The 22,557-nt window shown below is 39.4% G+C and overlaps 1 long non-coding RNA gene across 3 annotated transcripts in view; it reads left to right on the top strand.

Moving 5' to 3' along the window:
* The window catches only part of LOC137084762 (uncharacterized), a 138,595-nt gene that overhangs the window by 98,185 nt on the left and 17,853 nt on the right, over nucleotides 1–22,557 (top strand). Inside the window, exon 4 of one of the 3 annotated variants that reach the window (XR_010906796.1) lies at nucleotides 16,666–16,768. The exons of the other annotated variants lie outside the window; for them this stretch is intronic. This is a non-coding gene — a long non-coding RNA (uncharacterized lncRNA). Of the gene's footprint in view, nucleotides 1–16,665; nucleotides 16,769–22,557 lie in introns of those variants that run through there. 3 annotated transcript variants of the gene reach the window in all.

Below are 22,557 nucleotides of genomic sequence, written 5' to 3'. Positions count from 1 at the left end.
GTGCAAATAGCAATAGATGCTATTTACACCGTGTTAATAGCAACTAGATTCTATTTACACTCAGTTAAAATAGTATATTTTCTTAATTATAATAGCTATTTACACTAAGTGCAGATGAAAATAGATGCTATTTACACCAAGTGTTCATAGCAACTAGATTCTATTTACATACATACTTTCTTAGCAATAGATTCTATTTACACTACGTGAAAATAACATATTTTTAAGCGATAGATGATATTTACAATAAGTGCAAAAAGCTGTAATTTCTATTTACTAAGTGAAAGTAGTGATATATTTTATTTACATCATATAAAAGTAGCAGTTCTTTGCCATTTAAATAATAATTACATGTCATTTATCATTTATTTTGACAGATAAACACTATTTGCACTTCAGTATTGTTGTACATTAACCAGATGCAATAAAAAGTGTGTAAATTATTATTTTAAATGGAATGCCACCTTAAAGGGACAATAAAAGCCCCCCTTACACCCATCCCTAACCCTACCCAATAAATGCTTTTATTATTATAAAACATTTTGTATGGCACTTTATTTCCACATTTAGAACATTTTCCTAATTTTTATTGAAAATAAATGCCTTTCCGATGTGATTTGTGATGAGAAAAGAGAGAAGAGCAAGCTTTGCAAAAGGCAGATTCGTGTTGATCTCAACAAAACAGTGATCTATTAGCCATATATACGCTTTACTGATTACGCCACTGAGGACGTTGAACTGTGTGCGTATAAAAAAAAAAATCTGGCACAGCCAGGCATTGTTAGGCGGAGCTAGTGCGAATAGCTCTTGCCAACAAGGCACGCTATTTGCACTTATTGTGAATAGACAATCCGTTAAATACACTTTAGAATTAGTGTATGGATAATTATGATAGATCACAATTAGATAAAAGCAGTTATAAAATCACCAAAAAAGACATCAAGACAAGAAGAGTGCAAAGTCTTCAGCGTAAGGCAGTATAACCTTAAAGTGCCAATGTGGCATTTTATAGCATATAATGACATCTTTCACTGAAATTGGACCTGTCAAGCACTCATCCATCCAGTTGGATTCTACCTAATGGCCGTTGGTTAGAGTTCAGAAAAAATGGTTAAAGTACCACATACCAGCCTCGAGTGTCTAGAAAGGGTTCAGAAATGATTGCTTTTGTGTAGCGATGAAAATCAGAAAGATGTGCGCTGTTAAATAGTTGAACATTTAAATGGCACTAGCTAATTATATTCTGGAAATGTATTTTTGTTGTGCACAAATTTCTTTTAAGTATCTCTAAACCTGCAGCTTTGTACTTCTTTGAACATTCCAGCCCATGAGCTCATCCTCTCATTTTGACTCATCTCACTTCCCCCAGGGTCCTCAGATAGACCCCAAAAATGTGCTCACCGGGATGCTAAATGGCCTCTGGAACCGTCTGCATTTTTAATGTCTTAATGATGATCCCATGCTCCATGTACAAGTGTTACACATACATCTAGTAAATTTTTTAGCATCTAAAACGCTCACTTTGAAAAACAGCCCATTTGCTCGCTACCCCCCACCAAACAAATTGGTGGAGAACAACAAAGTTCAATCTATGTTTGAATATTTCTGTGTTCATCATCTGCAGCGGGCACTTACAGGAGTGCGTTTTTGCATCCTGGATATGGTAGAGGTCCACGAGGGACGAGTGGAAAGTGGATTTCAACCAGATGGGGGAATCGGCTGCATCCAGCTTTGAGCACCTCTGAGTCAGGCTAAACAGTGGGCACAGTCATCCACACACCGGGCCAAATGGAAGAGTGAAGTAGCAAACATCATGGAGCTACTTAGAGAGGACTGGAGTGCTGTAAACATGTTCCTCTCATTGGTGTGTGGTCTTAGACACTCATTAAAGATGGAGTGGGTGGACTTGTTGGGGAGCCATTTGTACATTTACTCTCATGTAAGAGATTTGTTTATAATATGCAGCATTATGGAGTTATCGTGTTAGGTGGCCTGGGCCGACTTGATGTAATTTGTAGTCTCTGGAATTTATACAGTTATATCCATAGTAAGTGCAAGATTTACCGAAGCCCTCAAGGAAAAAGTGCCTTCCTTAGTCTGTTATCTACTTTACTTATTTTCTTTTCTGCAGTGAATAACAATATTTTTTTATGTTATATATACATTGTTTCAATAGTACACTTTAGACATTCTACTAACTACAAGTAACTTTGATGGTCCACTTTAGACATTCTACTAACTACAAGTAACTTTGATGGTCCACTTTAGACATTCTACTAACTATAAGTAACTTTGCAACTACATGTCAACTAACTCTTGTTAGATTGTTAGAAGACTATAGTGGATTATTAGTAGACTATAGGGTTAGGTGCAGTAGTGTACCGTGGGGTTTCTGTCAGTGCCTTCACTAACAATCAAAACACCCCACGCCTCCGCAATAACAACAACACACACACACACACACACACACACACAAGGTTGCGAACCTTGCTTTCAAAGTGCTCTTTGGGAAGAGGGCAAGCAACATAAAAGGACACGTGAGACAAAAATGCAGTTTACCTATTTATTGATACCACTGCACTCACGTGTCACTATTTAGGCAAATGGTGAAATTAATCAAAATCAACTCACTGACACAAATACTCTTAAACAAAAACACGGACCAACAAGACAACAAAACACAGCTTGTCAGCTTACGTTACCGGCTTGGCATCAGGATCGATCAAGGGGGTAATCTAGCATTCGGAAAGCCATTGCTAACCAAGCCATCACCTGCTGTTAGCATCCCCTTGACTCCCATTCATTTTTGAGTCACTTTGACAGTGAATAACTTTACATCTGAGGCGTTTAAAGACTCCATTTGTCCATTGTTTATTTATAAAGAAACACGACAATGCATAAAAGGCTCCATTACCTTGTATCTTAGACTGTAGAAGCTGTTTTTGTAAAAATAGGCAAACTATTACGTCATAACCAACGCGACTGTCGCACAGTTGAGAAATTACTATGATGCTCAGAAACAATCTTTTACTGTCTATGAGGCAGTCGGGGGGACGTGGAAACATAAAGTCCGATAAAGTCAAGGGAGAAGAATGGGGAGAAGCCGATAGTGAACCAAAAGCAACGGGAGAAAATATTTAAACAAGGATTCAGATTTTACTTTCCACAACTACTAGAAGACCTACAACTGTCAGAGAGGTTGCTTACGTCACATCTACGTCGTCAAGCTCAGTCTGAACCTGCGCAGTTCGCTCCGCCATCAGGAAGTGAGTGCCCCTGATTGACCTCATTTTCCGCCGTTGAAGTCTATGGGAATGCTCTGTCCATTTCTTTTACTGTCTATGGGATCGATCAGAATGCATATGATGCTCATTCGAACACAGCCCGTCATCCGTGACGGGCATAGTCATTTCACATAGATCGCTAACAACCCGCGAAAAGTTCAAACAGCTGATGACATCAGTGGGGGGTACCGCACCGACCCATCGCTGGGCCTCTGAGGCGGTCTATCACTACACATCAAAAAATAACCACATTCTTTCTGGAAATATAATTGTAACATACTGAAATATACAGTAATTGCATTCAGACACGTTCAGACACACATTAATTAAATTTATTTAATTATAAAAAAGAAGTATATTTTCTATTTTGACAGGGCCAGCAGAGAAGGCCCTGATGACCCTGACAGCCCACCACTGGTTAGGTGTTAGTAAAATAATTTGACGTGTTGTCAGTAGAATGTCTGTTGGGGGATCAAAATAACATGTTACCCTTCTTATGCGTAATTCTCAACTGTTCTGCATATTCTTTTTTTTTTCAGTTTCAATCAACTTTTTTCATATAATAGAGATGCCCTGGAAAGCCAGCAGTTTAACATTCTAAATATGTAGCATGTTAAATGTAGTAAAAATTAGCATGCAGTTTAAATATGGGCCACTAGGGGATTTTGTTTCCTAAATAATTTTCTAAATGCATATTAATCTTTTTGTGTACGATTCAGCCATGCATGTTATATATATATATATATATATATATATATATATATATATATATATATATATATATATATATATATATATATATATATATATATATATATATATATATATATATATATATATATATATATATATATATATATATCGGTTCGGTTCTTGTTGTTTTTTCTTTTAATTGTTAACACTTCAGAAATTTACTTCAGTATATGATATATAGTTTAATTATCCACAATTTAGGATACAGTATTCAAAAAAAAAGTTATACTATGTAGAAGTTGTTTCCTAACTGCCTGTCTCCTGCTTACACTGTCCAACACATTGGCGTAACATTTTTCTTGTAATCATGTAAATTTTAATCAGAAAGCACTGTGGCTTAATTCAGTGTGAGAAGCTTTTTGCCCACGCTTCAAAGGCCTGTTTAAATTATTAAAACTAGAAGCTTATCTTAACTTTAATGTTACATTTATCATGTGAACTATACTTATATACAATGTTGTGTGCATGTGTGTTTGGGACAGAGGGGAACACGGTCGCATTTGCAGCAGATAATAATAATAATATATTTTATTTGTAAAGCCCTTTTCATAGTTAAAAACAATCCCAAAGTGCTAAATATATGATATATATAGAGATATATGCTGATATATGCTGCGCATCATAAATCAAATGAGAATGATAGGTGTCGGAGGAGAACACCGGAAAATGTGACAGAATGGATAATATTAGTTTGTATTTGCAATACACAAGCTGTGGTTCAGGTGCGCGAGACAAACGCTGGCAGTGTGAATGCACAACGGGCACTCGTGGCTCCTGCTCTCCATGTCCACTTCTTCTGCCCTGTCAACGCTTGTGCGTGCGGTGTAAAGCCGGCGTTATAAGACACACGCTGTACTGTGTGAGCTTGTGCAGATGTGCAGTGGGCGGAGCTAAAGAGCGCACACATGCACATGCACACACAATACATTATCGCATTACCCCTGGATAACTTTTAGATTCACTACATGTCCATGTTTTTGACATTATATGCACTTATGCCGATTGCCAACAAATCAGATATTTGGTGCATTTTAACTCACCGCCTGTTTTTTTGGGGAAGCTGAACAAGGTTTTCTTTCCCTCATAACCAAAAACACACTTCTTTAGTAACATTGTTGATTTCGTGGTCCAAAAACAAAATGACAGCGCTGCTGGTGGCTTCTGTAACCTGAACGAAGCTTGTTGATGGGCGCGCTCTTGTTCTCGCTTGGATTGCCGTGTACACGCGGTCATCCAGGAGAAGTGCCTATACAAGCGATTCCGCCCTTTATGAAGTCATACAGGGCCATAACCTAAAAAAACTTCTGAAATGTATTATTTTTTTTTTTTTTTTTTTATTAATCTGAAACTTGTTAGAATCCTGAAGGAAGATCTAGTTATCTCTGCTTGAAAAAATCTGTTTAAATAACTAAATTGCAAAAATATTTTTGACAGTTTAGGTGCATACATACCAAAAATCCACATAGGTAAGACAGTATATGCTATTATTTTGGACTATCGAGTCAAAAAATCTTCTCTATCTCTATAATAATGTGTCTGTAAAACTTACAGTACAGACCAGTGACCTAGTGATGTTCTGATGTCTCATTTGAGTTCTACAAGTTTGACATTTTCCGATCACGTTCCCTCCTCCCTGTCATTTGTGGTTCTCTTTCTGTGTCCTATCAATAAAAGAAGCAACAACAAAAAGTGTCAAAAGGCAGCCTAATCTGGACAGCTTTATTTAGATTTGAAGCGTAATGTCGTAAGACTGACCAGGGTCATCGGACCTCTAGAGACCTCCACGGACGTCCATGTATGTGCAAGCATACAGGATGTGTCTGGCTTGCAACACACTGCAGCACTCACACAGACCTTATCTCTGACAGCTAGGCCCTTAGAGCTCCACCATATTGATGAATAAAATAGTACCTTTTCCCAATTAGATTTCCCAATGTTGGCACGAAAATGTACTGGCTGGAGAGGGGGAGTTAAAAGTGGCCTGGATGTTTGACGGCCTGCAAAGACAGCATAAAAGTTCTTCTGGCTCTTAATGACGGGGCTGGGGATGATGATGATGTTGAAGACTGACACTTTGTCAGAGGCTTTTATGGGCGCAGGGTGAAAGTGCACAGAGACGGTTCCAACATCACTTCTCACCTCATTGTCCTCCGTGAGTAATGTACGGAGGAAGAGGAGTACGATGAAGATGAAGGGCGGAGAGTGGGGAGAGCAGATGCTCCTGTACACAGTAGCGGTCGTCTCAGTGCTAGAGCTGAACTGCACTTAGGCCCCATTTGCTTTTAAGGATGTCTGACAGGACGGCAGCCACGTATGATCAAACTCCCCCACCCCCAATGTTCAGTTGTGACAGTTCGCTGGGAGAAGGCCTTAATGCACTGTCACCAGCGCTCTCCACTCAGCTGCCTTGATTTACCTCCCCCATCTGTCCTAGTCAGGCAAGACAGGACAGAGAACAGGGCTAATGCTCTGGACCGGTTCAGTGTGGGTCATTCTTTAATTTAGTGCACATACAGCACATTAGCATTCCAAATTCACATTAGTCAGACTTTTTACATTTATGCCATTTTAATTGAAGGGATTATTATTATTTACTCACCCTTGTGTGGATGCAAATTTGTGTTATTTTATCTTTTATTTCATACAATGGAACTCAGTTGAGAAAGTATTCTGTTGTATTCCACTGTTGAAAGAAAGTACCTTTAAAGAATATTGTTGAATATGATTGTTTTTTTTTTAAAGAAATTAATTAAAAGAAATGAATTCAATTTGACATGGAGTCAATATATTAATCAAATGTTACAGTTACTTATAAAGACATTTATAATATTACAAAAGATTTCTATTTTGAATAAAGGTTGGTTTTTTTACTCTGCATTCATTGAAGAATCCTGAAAAAGTATCCTGGTGTACACAAAAATCTTAAGCAACTCAACTGTTTTCATATCGATAATAAGAAGAACTGTTTCCTGAGCACCTGAAGCTGAAGACTGGAGTAATGGCTGCTGAAAATTCAGCGTTACCTTGGTGAGAATAAGAGGCTTCTTTCAAAAACATTTTTTTTGTTGAAATATCACAGACCCTAAAATTTGAAACGGTAAAGTATCCCTTCAAATGTGAAACTGAAAGGGTTAAAAATGTCATTCATTTATTTATTCATTAATGAGGTTTGAAGCTGCTTCACTGTCAAAGAAAAATGTTTTAGCTTCTTAAATAATCATGACATGTGGCCAAATAATGTACATGCTTTTACATTTTGACTCACAATGAAAGCCTCCTTGGGCTTATCACTGCTTAGAACGCATCCTTTCAAAGCACCAGGCTCGTGACACAACCTTGGGATTTAATAATGATTTTATGAATCAGATGCTACTCTCACATGAGATAGAGAGAAAATGGGGGTGGGGGGGTGTTGTTGAGAGGTTTGGTAGAAGTGGCATCATGGGTAATCTGGAGGCTTGAAGGCTCTCTCTCAGCCATTATCTTAGGGAAGCGCACATGTCCGCTTTGCCACGTTATTCCAAGGTCTCAATTACGCTGTGTTCTCTATGATTTAAACAGCACTGTTTTCATACTGGCTACACGGTGCACAACAAGCCTCTTAAAGTCCCTAATAAATGTGAAATTGCATGTGATGTGTTTTCCCCCTCTCTCTTCACTCTGTGTGCTTTGATCATGCGGTCCCATGACAGATCCATCAGCCCTCTCTTCATCTCCTGTAGGAATTGGCTGAGCTTAATTGGTGCTACCAGGAATATATCAAAAGCAGGAAACCGGATGCTCTTCGAAACAGCATCCACAAAGCAACCTCTAAATCTGTATCGCCCCAATGGCCACTTAGCAGCATTCTGCTTTTCAGCACACACAAACATTTTCAAAATTTTATAATGACAGGTGCACAAGGAGACTATGACTTTACTACATCATGACAGAAATCCCCCTCTGTCTCTAGTATTGGGGGTTGCTCCGACAGCCCGTTGTTCTAATCTTATTTAACAGTCTATGCCTAACACTCAATGCTGGGCCTCTCAGATTGGAGAGTTTCCAAACAATGCTGGGCTCACCCAAGCTTGGAATTGGTTTTCCGTGGAACGTCTCCCTCCTCCCTTTGGGCACTTTACCAATTTGACCAAATTTGTTCCATCACTGGCTCTAAGTAGCAAGAGTGTTTTTCGGCTTCGTACTGCAGACTGGCACTTACAATTTGCACATTCTTTGCAGAACATTAACAGCTTTGTTAAGGGCTGAAACCGACCAGGTACAGAATGGCTTGCTCAGAACTATGCCTCGTTTTATTTCTCTGGCAGTTCCTCAAGCTAAACTTGAATTAAGCTTAAAAGTTCCTCAAGCTAAGCTCAAAATCCCTCTTGACTCAATCAGCGGATCCGGTTTTGAAGGAGCTGAATCATTCAAGGTTATTCATATGATTTCTCTTCCCCCCACCCCCCCACCCCCATATATATGTATATATTCATATACCCTCGACCTAATCATGTTTAAACTGAAGAAACCTTCAGCGTTATTAAAAAATAATGGAATGTCTTTGTCCTGCCTGACTGTGACTTACTGTATTACAACAGACATGCTCTATTGCCCCTTATGCCACTCTATTAAAATCGCAATGTGCCTTCCTCATTATCACCCACGGGTAGGACATTACATCTCTGTGAACTTTTGTTTGTTTAGTTTTTTTTTACCGTCTACTGCAAGACAAATACGCCATAGCCAAGGCACCTGTCTACTTGATGTATTACAGGCGTACAATAGGCTACTAAAAGTTGATATACTGTAATTGTGCATGATAATTAGAGTTATAAACCCACCTGTAAATGCCCCATTGGGATCTGGGATATTAGCTTGTTCACTGAAACGCACACCCACTGCTTTTTTTAATTTTAGGGATGAGTGTTAGTGGAAATATCATTTAAGAGCCATGATTGCATTGGAGGTGTACATATAGATAAAGACCAGAATGCTTCATAAACCATTACTTTACAATTGGAAGATAAGTGCATGAATTAGGCTAACGCTAATGGAAGAGTGTGTAAACTCAGCAGTAAGTTTAACAGCAGCGAGACTCAAGCTGCAGCCGAGAACAGCTTCAGGCAGCAAAAGCAATTAAGAAAACTTAAAATAATTTGAACTAATTCTTTTCTCGTTATCTGTGGAAAATAATGCATTATGTGTTGATTATGAGCGGGGAGGAAGTCCTTTATCAGGAGTGGGAATACCTTATGCTGAGACTGCTTCTTTCAGGAGGCTGCTTAAGGGGATTGCAGCGCTGGATTTCTATTTGGTCTGACTGTCTTGCTTTCATTTCGCAGCCTTTGCTCTTTTTCTTCTCTGTAGTTTGTTCCCTCCCCCCCCCCACCGCCTCACATTCAGAGTTCAAATTCATTAAACACGGTGTCATCACGCGTTAGTCTTCACCTATCGGCGGCAGCCATTTCCTCCCTCACATTGCTTTTAGAAACAATTTGCTGGTGAATAGCAAGGGCATAACAAAGTGGAATGAATCGGAGTGAAAGCGTAGTGTTTCCTGGATGCATGTTGGCAAATGGAGTTCCGTGCCTCTGTGTGACATCTAAACTCGCTGTATCCCTCAAACGGATGGTGCGCTTGTGTGGGGGGTGTCTGGTTGCAGGGATTGCCAGTAATCTTTAGTGGCTTGCTTATACACACACCACCCCGTATGCTTGTGAAGTTGTGAATGCTGGTGTCGATCCAGAAAATCCAGTTGCCTTTGGATGCTCGAACCACATCAAGACCTTTTGATGAGGGCCAGAAATCCTTTTCAAATGTCATACTTTGGTGATGTTTACCTTTAATAACCCAGATCTAAATATTTCTTTTTAATTTTGAGCGAATCATTTGTTCGTGCTTCGAGACACTTTGTTGATATTTCATTCAGGCGGGCGTACACAATGAAACGGGCCTTTTTGGTAGCAGTTTATTTATTTGATTCTCCGTGGAAGCCGCCGCCATCAGCTAGGCCTCGCCTGAACCCGGCGCGGTAATCTCGCCTCAGTCACGTCACAGCGAGGGCTCTGCTCAATTTCAGAGACACTAGTGAGCAGTCATGAGAGGATCCAAACCCCATTTAATGTCCTCTGATGGCTTTTGCCTGTTCGCTATCTCTCGGTGTATCAGAGTGAACTTAATAGGATAATGGAGTAATCCGGTTAGTTTACCTTCACTCTTAGACCATTTATTCAGCCTCTTTGATGCATTTGTTTCAGAGAACACCAATGGAGATGTTTAACCCGCAGATGCTAGACTGTGGAATGGTTGCGTAACGCATTCAATTTCGGCAGAGCAGCAGGCATGAGCGCGGTGTGTCATGAGTACCAGAGTTCATGTAACCTAATGGAGTGCAAATAGAGTCATTATGCACTGTAATAGGAAGCACTCTCTGCAATATAAGCCGAGCATGTTTTCACCACTTTTCTCAGTTTTTGCTTGCCCTTCCCTTCACTTCCCCCATTATGCAAAATGGAGTTGTAAAAAGCAGGCCAACTAATCTTTTCATGCCTGCATCTTTTATTCTCTTCAAGCATATTCCAAGCATTTTTGTGTTGTGTTGTTTGTCTGACAAGGTGAATCCTGAATTTACGGCGGCTGCGTGCCACCTTGCTTCACGTGTTTAGGGTTTAATTACATAGAAATAATCAATCGACTAATGATGGCATAATTTAGAGCTCACATTAATCTACTGTCTAGAGGTGTTAATCAGAGCAGAGCCCAGTCTGGATGTGGGGAATGTAACCAGGGAGAAAGTTATTCATGGAAGACCAGGTCACAGACCATGATGGAAGAGCAAGGCCAGTGATTGATTCTGAACGTTATGGTTCAGCCTATTGGCAGATTTTTCACACAGGTTTTATTGCGATAAGAGAGTCATTATATTAAAGTTACATTTGTTCCATGTCCACAGTTGTTTCTGTTACGCCACAGAATTCAAAATATTCAAAACTGTATTTTGATTCAAAATACGGTTAAAACATGGTCCCTTTTTGGCCTCACTTTATATTAGGTGGCCTTAAGTACTATATACTTACATCAAAAAATAAGTACAATGTACTTAATGTGTTTAAATTGTATTGCAAAACACCTTTGCTGATTTTGAGGTGGGATACTGGTAGAGTTAGGGACAGGTGTGGTGGTGTGGGATGGGTAAGTTTAAGGTTAGGGTTAGTTGTAAGGGAAGTGCCAACTGTGTAATTACAAATGTAACTATACAGAAATTAATTACAGACATAATTACCTGCAGGTATTTTTAAAATGTAAGTACAATTTAAAAACATATATGCACACAATAAGTGCATTGTTTCAAATTATTAATTACAATGTTAGTACATAGTAGTTAAGGCCACCTAATATAAAGTGGATCCTTTTTTTTAATAATAATGTTTTTAATTCTTTTTATTATTAGATATATTTAAAAATGTACTCTGATGGCAAAGCTGAATTTTTAGCAGTCCTTACTTCAGTGTCACATGATCCTTCAGAAATCATTCTGCTATAATAAGCCTCAAATAAAGACCGGGGCCTTTATTTACCTGAACCAGAGTCCTGCACGGGTCCATTTTTGGAGACCCGCCCCCGCAAGGTTTAGCACCAGATCCGACCCGTGACCCGTGAAAATTTCAAAATTAAATCCGTACCCGCCCAGACCCGTTAATATTTGGCCCGTTACCCGACCCGTGCCCGCGATAAATCACACACGCTAAAACATTCAAATTAAAATGCTTTATTTTTTTATCCTACACCTCTCTCAACATCAACAGCGTCATGAATGGGCTAATGAAACAGGCAAAAGTGCCTTTAAAGACTCATTGTCAACAATTTCATATAGCTACTCCACTCACCAGCTTTACTTTTACTTCATCCATTGCTACTCCTGCAACGCTTGCTCCTTCTGCGCTACGAGAGGCATCAACAAGTTTCAATGTCGCAGTGGTGGTGACGTGGATGGGTCAAATGGTAAATTGTTGCGTGTATGTGTAATGGTAATTTGGACATAGAAAGTGTAATATCCTACAATATGTTGGATGGGGGAAGAAGGAGGCGGGAACCGGCGAACATTTAAAAGACTTTAACCAAACAAAACGAAAGTAACGTAGCCCTTCATGGACATCTCCCATGCGCACACGCATAATAAAACATAAACACAACTCAACGTCAAATCCAGGTCTGGTGATCTCTCGTCCTTATATGCTTCCGAGCTCCCTCAGAGAACTCGAGACCGGTGTGGCTCGCAGGTGACGCTCATTCACAATCACGCCCTGGTCTCTCTCTCTCTCGCTCTCGCGTTCACTTTGCCACAGAAATATTGCACATATTTTTCATCCGCCCATCCGCGCTACTACCCGCCCGCACAGAGTTAATTATCCGCCCGCATCCCCGCCCGTGAATTTTATAAATGTCATAATCCACCCGTTTTAGCCACTTTTATGCGGGTACCCGCAGATACCCGCGGGTACCCGACCCGTTGCAGGACTCTGACCTGAACTGTAGAAGGGAACCAGCTTTTATTTGAAGCAGGCTTTTATTAGGGGCATGCCTGTATTTATAATTCCATCTGTTTGAAAAATAATTGCTTTAAATAAACCATTTTAAATTAATAGCAAGTAAAAGCAATAGCGTTCTAGTCGACAGATATCATTGATTTTATTTTATTTATTTTTTTTAAACATGCAAACATATCCTTTACAACAACAGCCAGAAAGGCAACAAAGCAATCTCGGTCAGAATTACTGTAGCCTTATCAGTAACCACCATTGAGACTGTTTGAAAATTTTAAAATGTTTATTCTGCAATAAAAAAAATGTATAGCTTGGACGTGAAGTGTTTAACCCGACTCAGCGTGTTCTATATTAGTTGCACCTGAGAGAAAAAAAGCTTCCTTCCACTTAAGAGTTGTGTAGCCTACTTTTGAGTACTTTTTATTGTAATATATATCTTTACATATATATTATTTTCTACTTTAAAAAACTATGATTTCGTAATTTTTTTCCAGCTAATGACGCATCTGCGATTTCTATAGGCTATTGTGCGTGAGGGAAAAAAAGCTAACTTTCACTTAAAGGGTTAGTTCACCCAAAAAGGAATGTCATTGATGTCATTAATGACTCACCCTAATGTCGTTCCTCTCCCGTAAGACCTCTGTTCATCTTCAGAACACAGTTTAAGATATTTTATATTTTAGTCCCAGAGCATGTGCAGTCTATGCACACTGTACTGCCCATGTCCAGATTGCAAAATGTCACGTGATTTCAGCAATTTGGATCACTTATCAAACTGCTGAAGTCACGTGACATTGGCGATCCGAATCATTGATTGATTCACTGATTCATGGCCATTTGAATCTTTATTTGAGGTTTGAAAACAAACACGAAAGAGAAGACTGATGCTGAATAAAACCGTAGTTTTCATTTCATTTTTGGGTGAACTAACCCTTTAACTATATCACGTTTGCACTGTTAGTGAAGATGAAAGCATTAATTAGTTTATATAATTCAATGCATTTTAATTGAGTGATTATGCAACACCGAATATATTATTTCCAAACTGTGTCTCTGTTTTACTGTATTTTGAGTGAGTTAAACAAACTAAAGCCTTAGTTTCTTTAAATTATGGGCACGATCCCTCTAGGTTAGAATTTAATATTGGCATGCCTTGTCCATGCAGGGTTATTGTTTAAGCCAAGCCTATGAGTTTTGTACTTTCAGTGGGACAAATGGGAAAATTGAGGTACACAGATTTTCAATAACCTGTGCAACGTCCCACAGTTGCTCAGGGGAAGGCACACATTGCTCTTCCTTCCTTTTCAGCAGGAAGCCCATGGGGGACCCAGCACATGTTTACAGGTACCAAGCACAGGAACAAGTGTCCTCGATCCCCCCTAAACCCCAAACATACGCACACATATACACCAAATGAATTCTGCCCCAGCAGTCCTTTACTGGAAATATCTGGAGGAAGGCGACGCTTAACACAGCCAAACAATACTTAAAAAAATGTCACATATTCAAGACAGCGGAAGATAACTGCATTGCACAAGAGACCTGCACTAATGTCAGCTGAAGGGCACTGGAATAAACAGCCGCTTGTCTTTTCTTGGTTAGGGAACTAGGGATTGGATGGGGTAACTGGGGATAGAGATAGCCAGCCTCTTCCAGCTGTCTCAGAGCTTCAGAGGACTTTCTCAGCCCTTCCTCTCTCTCTCTCTCTCTCTCTCTCTCTCTCTCTCTCTCTCTCTCTCTCTCTCTCTCTCTCTCACACTTTTTGCACTCAGATTTATTCTTTTTTGGACTCCTTTCATTGTGTACCCGAGTTTGGCCTTACACGTCCTTCCTCTTAGTATATAAAGGCCAACATACTTTTACTTATTAATTTTCCGTTTTAGCTCTGTTACGAGACTCAGTGGTAAGTTTGCCATGGCTTTCATTAAGGCTGAGGTAGGATGAAATATGGATGTGTAGGGAGTGGATTAGAGTGATGGAATGGCTTGAATATTGCTTTCCTGGCGCCTGGGCAATATTGTCTTGGGGGTGTAAGACACTTAGGCCCATAGAAACTTGAGCCATTTTCAAAATACCATCACACTCATCGGCTGGGCAGAAAAGAAGTTTGACTCATCCGCAACTGATGAATATCATCTTGAGACGCAGCAGACTTCAAAGTGTAAAAGAGGCTCTATCATCATGATGCATACAGTCTTGGGTTGTGAGAGGGGCTGACCTGAACAAAATGTTTGGGAGAACTTTCAAATTACTTATACAAATCCATTCTAACCATGACGCTCAACCGACAGACGGTGATGTGCTTTTAATGACAGTTTGCTAATGAACAATGCAGCTAAGACAGCACTGTCATCAAATCGCTTGACATTTCTGTTATGTATCATTACCAACACCAATATTGGAAACTAAGCAAAGTCCTTGTCATACATCAAAGGCTTGAAGCATAACCGAATGGAAAATGGCATGCTAGACTTTCCTTGCTGTATTTGCCAGTAGACAGTGGACAATGTGGTTGATAAAAATAAAACAAAAAAATAACTATAATATGGGCTTTCTCTCTGAGCCACTTGCTGTATCCTTTTTTCCTGAATTAGTGATTAATTCTCTTAACCGATTTGTTAAAAAACAATGAATCCCTTGTTGTTTTTGAACAAATCTGTTGAATGAATGATTCAGTGATGCACTCAGACTGCAGCAATCCTCTTGGTAGTGGTTTTGAATGAATCTGTTACATAAATGATTCAAAAACTCATTTATAAAGATAAAGACCATCACATGTTTTGTACTTCAGTGATTCAGTGGTTTCACTCACTCACTTGTTGCCATCTACTTACAAAACGATGTAACTTGCAGAAAAAGTCATGTTTTGGCAGCTGTATGTTTCAATATTTGTGTTGACCTTATGATTTTTTAAAATCATTGAATTTTATTTGTACAATTAGTATTCTTCTCTATTATAGGCTCCAATATTGTGTTCTAAAGAGAGGATAAAAGCAGAAACAGAAGGCCAGCAATTAAAACCCCACTAAATCAACTTAAAAATGTATTGCCAGCAAAGACATTTAGAGATTCCAGAGAATTTATGGAATCCTCCAAAATGAGGGTGAAATGGATGTTTTAGTGATGCACATGAAGTGCCTCTGGAGGGAGGGTTTCTTGTGAGACTGTGGAAAGTGTAATTGAGTAGGCTAATAAGTTCCAGTGTTTATCTGTGAGCTAGTGTTTATCTATGCTACATTCATTTAAAATAAAAATAATAATAACACAATGAATAACAAATGAATACCTCAGTCTAGGGGAAAAGGGTGGCTTGGTGTGGGAGTAACTTTTTCAGTAGTGTAACAGCAGATCAGTTAATTTTTTTCAGTGAGTAGCAGCATATGATGTTACTTTACTGAATTTGTGTCACATTATATTTTGTATGTTGCACTATAGGCATTACAAGACAATTATGTCTTATTTTTGTATCAACATTAGGTATCAACATAAAATATTTAATCGTGATTAATCACATATTGTCCTGAGTTAACTTGCGATTAATTGCAATTTAATTGCACATTTTTATCAGTTCTAAATGTACCTTAAATTAATATGTTTCAAGTTTTTAATACTCATCAACATAGGTATGTACAAATATGCGTGCTTTATGCAAATGTACGTTTATTATTAGTGAAACCATACTCAGAGCATGAAGAACAAACAACAGTCACAGATGTTTCAAAGAACTTGGATAATCTGATTTGATTTTCATGAAAATAGGAGCAACCATGTAGGAGGAGTTTGAAAAGGCTGAAAAAGTTTATTTTCCTTATTGTTAAAAAGTTATTAGCATAAATTTAAATGAATCTTTCGATGGTTTGTGGCGCTTGAGGGATTAGGTTAGAGAATTTTCTGTGTTGAATGTTTGGTTATTAATGTTCACACCCCTAGTGTCAACATTCATAACTTTTCCATAAGTGGTTCTATTGGCTACCATAGACTTCCAGAGCAGAAGAAGAAAAAAAAGAGAATAAGAACACCAACGATTACAATATGTGCTTCGGTGCTTGGCCCCTAATAATAATAAAAAAAAAAAATAATAATCACTTGTTCTGTTATAATAGGGTCCCACTCACCAGCTCAACGAAGCAAGAGAGAGTGGCCGACTGAGGATTGTCCGCATGAAGGACTATCTTATGATCAGCCAGGCTCGCCTCCGTGTGCTTCTCTATGGGAGGCCGGTGTGCACAGTGCGTGAGACCCACAGGATGCTTCTATTTCAACCTCTATCTGGTTGCCTGTTTTTGATCCTGTTGGTGATGTGTTTGTCTCAGTGATTAAGACATACAGGTGTAAGTGAGAAAATAAGTGTGAATAAGATACCGATGCTGTACTGAGAGAATCATCACATAAACATTCTGATAACAGATGTTTCAACAATTCATTTTCTAACTGTAAAAGTGAATGCGTAAAATAAAAACTCATTCATACAGGGAGCTCTTATTCAAACAGGGAGCGCTGATATTGACAGAGACAAAAACAAAACTACAATATATTGCTACTACACTACAACACACTATATTAAAAGTATTAATGGGTTATGGGATTATTGTTTTGAGTTCACTAAATAAAAAGTTTATATGATATTTTTTTATCATTTTTTATCAAAAATGAAGGCTATCAATTATAATGATTTGCAATAATTACTCGAATTAAAATAAATTAACACCAATTAAATTGTATTATGTAGAAAAAATGTAATCACCTAAATTCTGTTAACTAATATAAACATATAACTTAAAAATATTTATTTCCTTAAATAGCTTAGATGTGGCACATTTAGGTTTTTCCACCACAACTGGTGGGATGACAGCATTGGTATGAAGCAGTTTACCCAGTCGCCCTGTCAGGCTTCTTCCTCCAAAATCCCCAAACTCAGTTCTGACTTGAACCACACAACAGCCAGCACTCGAGCCAAAATATCAGCAGGCCGTGTGAAATGGGTGGGTGACATGGAATGCAGAAACTTTCAGGTGAAATCTGAGGTAGGGCGAGACATGTTAAGGCATGTCTGTGCCTGGTTTATGGGGAGGACAAATGCATTTGTGACAAAAAGCTGTAATGATAGAAGTGCTGCTGTCATTTTATGCTGCAGACATCAAATTATCACACAATCACAACTGTATGCCCAGCCAGTAGTATTAGAACCCTAATCTACTCTCATCCAATGAGCATAGAGAAGACGAACAGCCTACCGGTTGTCTCTCTCTTCATGCCATATGTCACCAGCTCTCTCCAGCAGCCCATCCTCAGTGATGCATGGGCAAAATACCTGTCACTAACTGCCTGCTGTGGTAATAGGCTGTTCAACAATGGCTGTCGTAATTCATTAAAACATGTAAAGTAGACATTTGGACGAGAGAACCAGCTTGCCCATCACAGCTCGTAGTGCGGGAAGATGTATTGCGCGGACTGTCGTGATAAGGGCCTATCTGGCAGTGGGACAGTGCGGGCGAGTCAGAGGTTGGCTCTATCTCGGTCCTGAAGAGGCAGAGGCCTCGTCGACTACGCCTGCCATCCGCACGATGATCCCGCGATCTATAAATGAAGTCATCACTCAAGTTCGTCGCCCATAACTGTGCCGAGCCAGTGGAAGTCAACGGGAGTCTGAGCACCCTTTCCCTGACATTAATTACACAGAAAATTAAACAAAATCTATCGCGGTGATTGAGGTGTTTACCGAGAGCAAGCAGCCACGAGGATGACTCTCTATCTATCATTCCGTAGATAAGCGGACATAAAACACAAGGTGCTCTGTTGACATATTGAATTACCTCTGAAAATGTGTAGTTTGGGTGCAACACGGGAACTAGCATTTTGTATTTTATACTGTGTGTATGTAATGCAGTAAGGAAGCAGAATCCACATGTGGCATGAAGCCAGCAGTTACTTGAAAGGATTTTCAATGCGGGAATACAAAGCACAGTGTTTCGCATCTGTGAATACGGAGGAATCCAATAATTGTGCTTGCAATAATGACAGTTGGCTTATGACATCTGTCACTTTAAAATGTCTCGAGTAAAATTAAGAGAAATGAATAGTGAATGCTCCCTCTCGTATGAAATGGTGTAATCCTCTTTAAAGGAAGACTTTGCCTCGCAAACCCTTTCTTCTTTAATTGTAACAATGATAATTGCAGTTTTGTGTTTGACGACTTTCAAGGACTTATCTCCTCTATTTTGTATTATTAACTTTCCCGCTTCCACTAAATCCGAAAGTTTTATGCTTTGTTACTTCTATTGTCATTGTTCATTTTCAATTGCCTATATTTCCTTTTTGAAATATAAAGTCATTATGTTCTGTTCTTCCTTTTCTTGTGTTCTTCTTTTCTTGAAGCCCTCTCTTTTCTATTATGGCTGAGCTGAAAAGTTTTTCCCACCGATTTTCAACTCTGAAATCACAATGAAACACCGTGTGTGGCTCTATTTACAGACAACCCATTTGGGTCTGTGAGTGTGAAACGGGCCTTTTTCCCCGACACTCACCTCTCTCTCTCTTAAAATGCCTGCCCGGCAAACCGTCAGCGGCAAGCTCCCGTGTCTCAAACCCAAAAGGTCATGTGTGAATTTTGGCCCTTGGCCTTGCTATCAAAGTTAAACGGCTAGTTGAACAGATTCCTATGGGCCTGTTTTTGAGAGTGCGCTCGTTCACATCCAGGCTTCCTTGTTGATCTACATAGACAATGAGTGATTAGCACACAGTGGTAAGTGCTTTTCCCTGGCTTCAAAGGCCTAGCCGTGTGGCCGGCTTCAGAGGCAGGGGTGGCTTTTAATCTGGGCACACCACCTGTGAGAAGCGTCAGAAGTTGCGGTTGGCGTGGCAGCAGTAGGACTTCATTATGTCTCAGCCAGGCTTGGCCTGAGTTATCCTGTCTGGCTGTACCTCTCAGGCAACACACACACACACACACTTTGTCCGGGCCTTTCCCTTTCACGCGGCGCCCGCAATTTGTCACTTTTCACATGAGATGAAGCCTTTTATGAAGCGAAATGAGTTTCCCGAGAAAGAAGTGCCACAAAAGCCCCATGATTAATTTGCTTGTTAGGCTATTGCAGCTGTCACCTGTGTAAGACATCTGGACAGCAGATTGACTAATGCCATAAGTGGGACCGAAACATGGCTCACACTCTCTCGCAGTTAGCTTTCCCTGCAGTCAGTATTTTAGTGGGCTTTTAAAGGGGGACTACTTGCTGTCTAAAATTGGCCTTTTTCGAAGGGGTAATTAATAAGCATTACTTGTGATTGACATGGTAATTAGTTGTATTAATGTGCCGCTAAGAGGGTCTGTACAGGAAGGAGGCCTATGGGTGTGAGGTGGGACGGTCTGACTCAAAGTGACCTCACTTATGTTTAATTGCCTTTTCTAATAATAATCTGGCTTTTACAGGAACAGCAAGCATGGACTAAACAAAAAAGAAAGAGCACACAGTCTGACTGTGGTTAAGATGATGTGAAATCACTTTGAGGGTCTGTTGTCAGATCTCTGATATTGTAATCATCTTTAATCCGCTGCACTAGAGCACTGTTAGGTGGAGTTTCAAATTTTAAAAAGACATTTCTCCAGATTTCAGATATGTCTCTATTCTGTTGTAATCTTTTGTCCATTTTTAGGATATTTTTAGAGTGATGTAGCTAACAGTTTGAATGCAAGGAAGTGGAATTAAAATGAAATTGAAAGAAAGTCAAGACAAACGTTAAATGACTTGCCAAAGCCTCGTTTGAAAATTAAAAAGGTTTTGAAGTAAGGATGGATGGATTAGAGCAATTAAATAAATTCCCATTCCCATATAATTCCAATTCCAATTTAACTCCCTGTTGGGTGTGGCCTATTCAATTCAAATTCCTAGTCATAAATTAAAAGGAAACCCTTTAACAATTATAAAGCATTCACCCAAACATTTCAGCTGCAGTTGTATTGTTATTGTATGGAGCCTTTAATGTGAATTGTTCAGTAACACATGTAGTGCATAAAGAGCATATAAAAGTACAGCTGCAGATTTCCTGCAGTTCTGACCCATACGTTTGCAGCAGGAGCAATTTCCACACATCTCAACAAGAGATTACAGCAACGAGATGCAATTTTGAATGAATCCCCTCCCTTAATTTTTAATTATTGCGGAATTAGCTGGTGGTAGCATCCGTTTATTTATGTTTTCTGTGTAATCAGGAAATTCATCTGAGAAAACAGAGGCCCGAGGGCCAGCGACATCAAAAAATGCAACACAATACTCTCCCGTTCACATACCTCCCGTTTGATTAAAACCGTTTTGAAATATAGATAAACAAATCTGGCAGGTCCCATCATGTGCCTAGGGCCTACCGTGACCAATTCCTGTTTTTACTAAATATAAACACAAAACAGCAAATTCCAGCTGGAGAGAAAAAAGTGGGGATTTACAAAATGGCGGTCTTCAATCCAACTTGTAAACATTTCATTCAGCAGAAGCTACAATAACAACATCAGATGGGGCTTTAGTAAATGTTTAAAAACATACACTGTATCGCCTGTATTTCTTTCCCGGAATCAATTTACTGTTGAAAGACACATTTCGCACTTATGGGGCAATTTGAGAAATGGAAATAACACCTGAGAACTTGTGAATCACCCCATGCATTGATCAGAAGGTCCAGGGCTTTTTGTGGATGTGCTGTTGAGTGTAAGCAGGTCACTAAATCAGATTCATGAACCGCTGGTAGATGGAGAGTGTTGGCATCAGAGGGGGTGTTGATAACCTAATATCAGGCTCGTGGAAAATAACCCTGCAAAAAAGATCATGTACCTTGGCTTGCACCCACCCAATACCATTACTATGAAAGATCTATGAATCACACATATGGAAATGATACAATATAATATACTTTATTAATGCCCAGGGGGGTGAATTATCATTTCCTTTGATCTGTGTGGTGCATTTCTTTTTCTGTCATTTCCTCTTGTAGATCCATTGCTCACTTTTAAGTTGGATTGCTTTTATTGTGCAGTGTGTTTGGGCTTCATGTGATCAATTCCCCATAGCAGCATCAGTCATATCAGAGATACTCGATGAAACTAATCCGATATGTCTGTTTTGTTTAGTATCTGCTGACCAACCAGTATAAGCATAACTTTAAAAAATCCTTTACATATGCTGCCTTTTCCACTCCGTTCTCTCTGTGGTGCCTTTTTTGGGCCTATTTCAATAATCCTCAACATGTATGTTTAATGGCAAGGGCCCCGACAGGAAATGATCAGCAAATGAAACGAAGCGGCAGGTTATTACGCAGCACTGCGGTGTCAGCCCGGGCTTCGCCACCATTAATTTTATTGTAACTCATTTCAGCGGCCGAAATACGCCGGGATTTAATGTTTCCATTCCCCCAGTCCTGTTCTGCATGACAAATTGTTTTAATAAACATATACTGGGTCATAATACAGTAATAATAAGCCTACCAGTCACCTTATATCACTGCAGTTAAATTCTCCCTCCCCATAAGCCAACATTGGTTACAATGACAATTACATGGGGAGCCAATCCTTAGCAGCGGCAAGCACAATAGACAGATTTAATATAGTTTGTAAATATGATTAGTGTGCTGTCGAGTTATTGGAGTCGGGTATTTACATTTCTCTCAGGGTTATTCACTATATGGGATCTACGTGAACAGAGGGGCCTTTTTTTCCTCTTTCTTTTTCCTCATAGCTTTTTTTTCTTCGAAGGGCTTCCTCCGCTCCCCTTCACAACTTAATGAAAAACACGGTTGACCGTTAATATTCCACGGATCAATCACCATTTTTAATTTTGAGGATAAATGTGCAATTGTGCAACCCTCCAAACCTTTCTCCCACCTACAGTGTGTTTGTGCGTGTGTGTGAGAGAGCGCGTGCAGTCATGTGGATACTTGTTTGCAGCCGGATGCAGACTGGTGTTAATGGAAAAGAGAAAGAATGTGTTCTTGTAATGGCTTCTGGTTATTTA

The sequence above is a fragment of the Pseudorasbora parva genome, chromosome 1 (assembly GCF_024679245.1).
Source record: "Pseudorasbora parva isolate DD20220531a chromosome 1, ASM2467924v1, whole genome shotgun sequence".
Classification (NCBI taxonomy): domain Eukaryota; kingdom Metazoa; phylum Chordata; class Actinopteri; order Cypriniformes; family Gobionidae; genus Pseudorasbora; species Pseudorasbora parva.
This window is presented reverse-complemented; position numbering and strand designations above follow the sequence as displayed.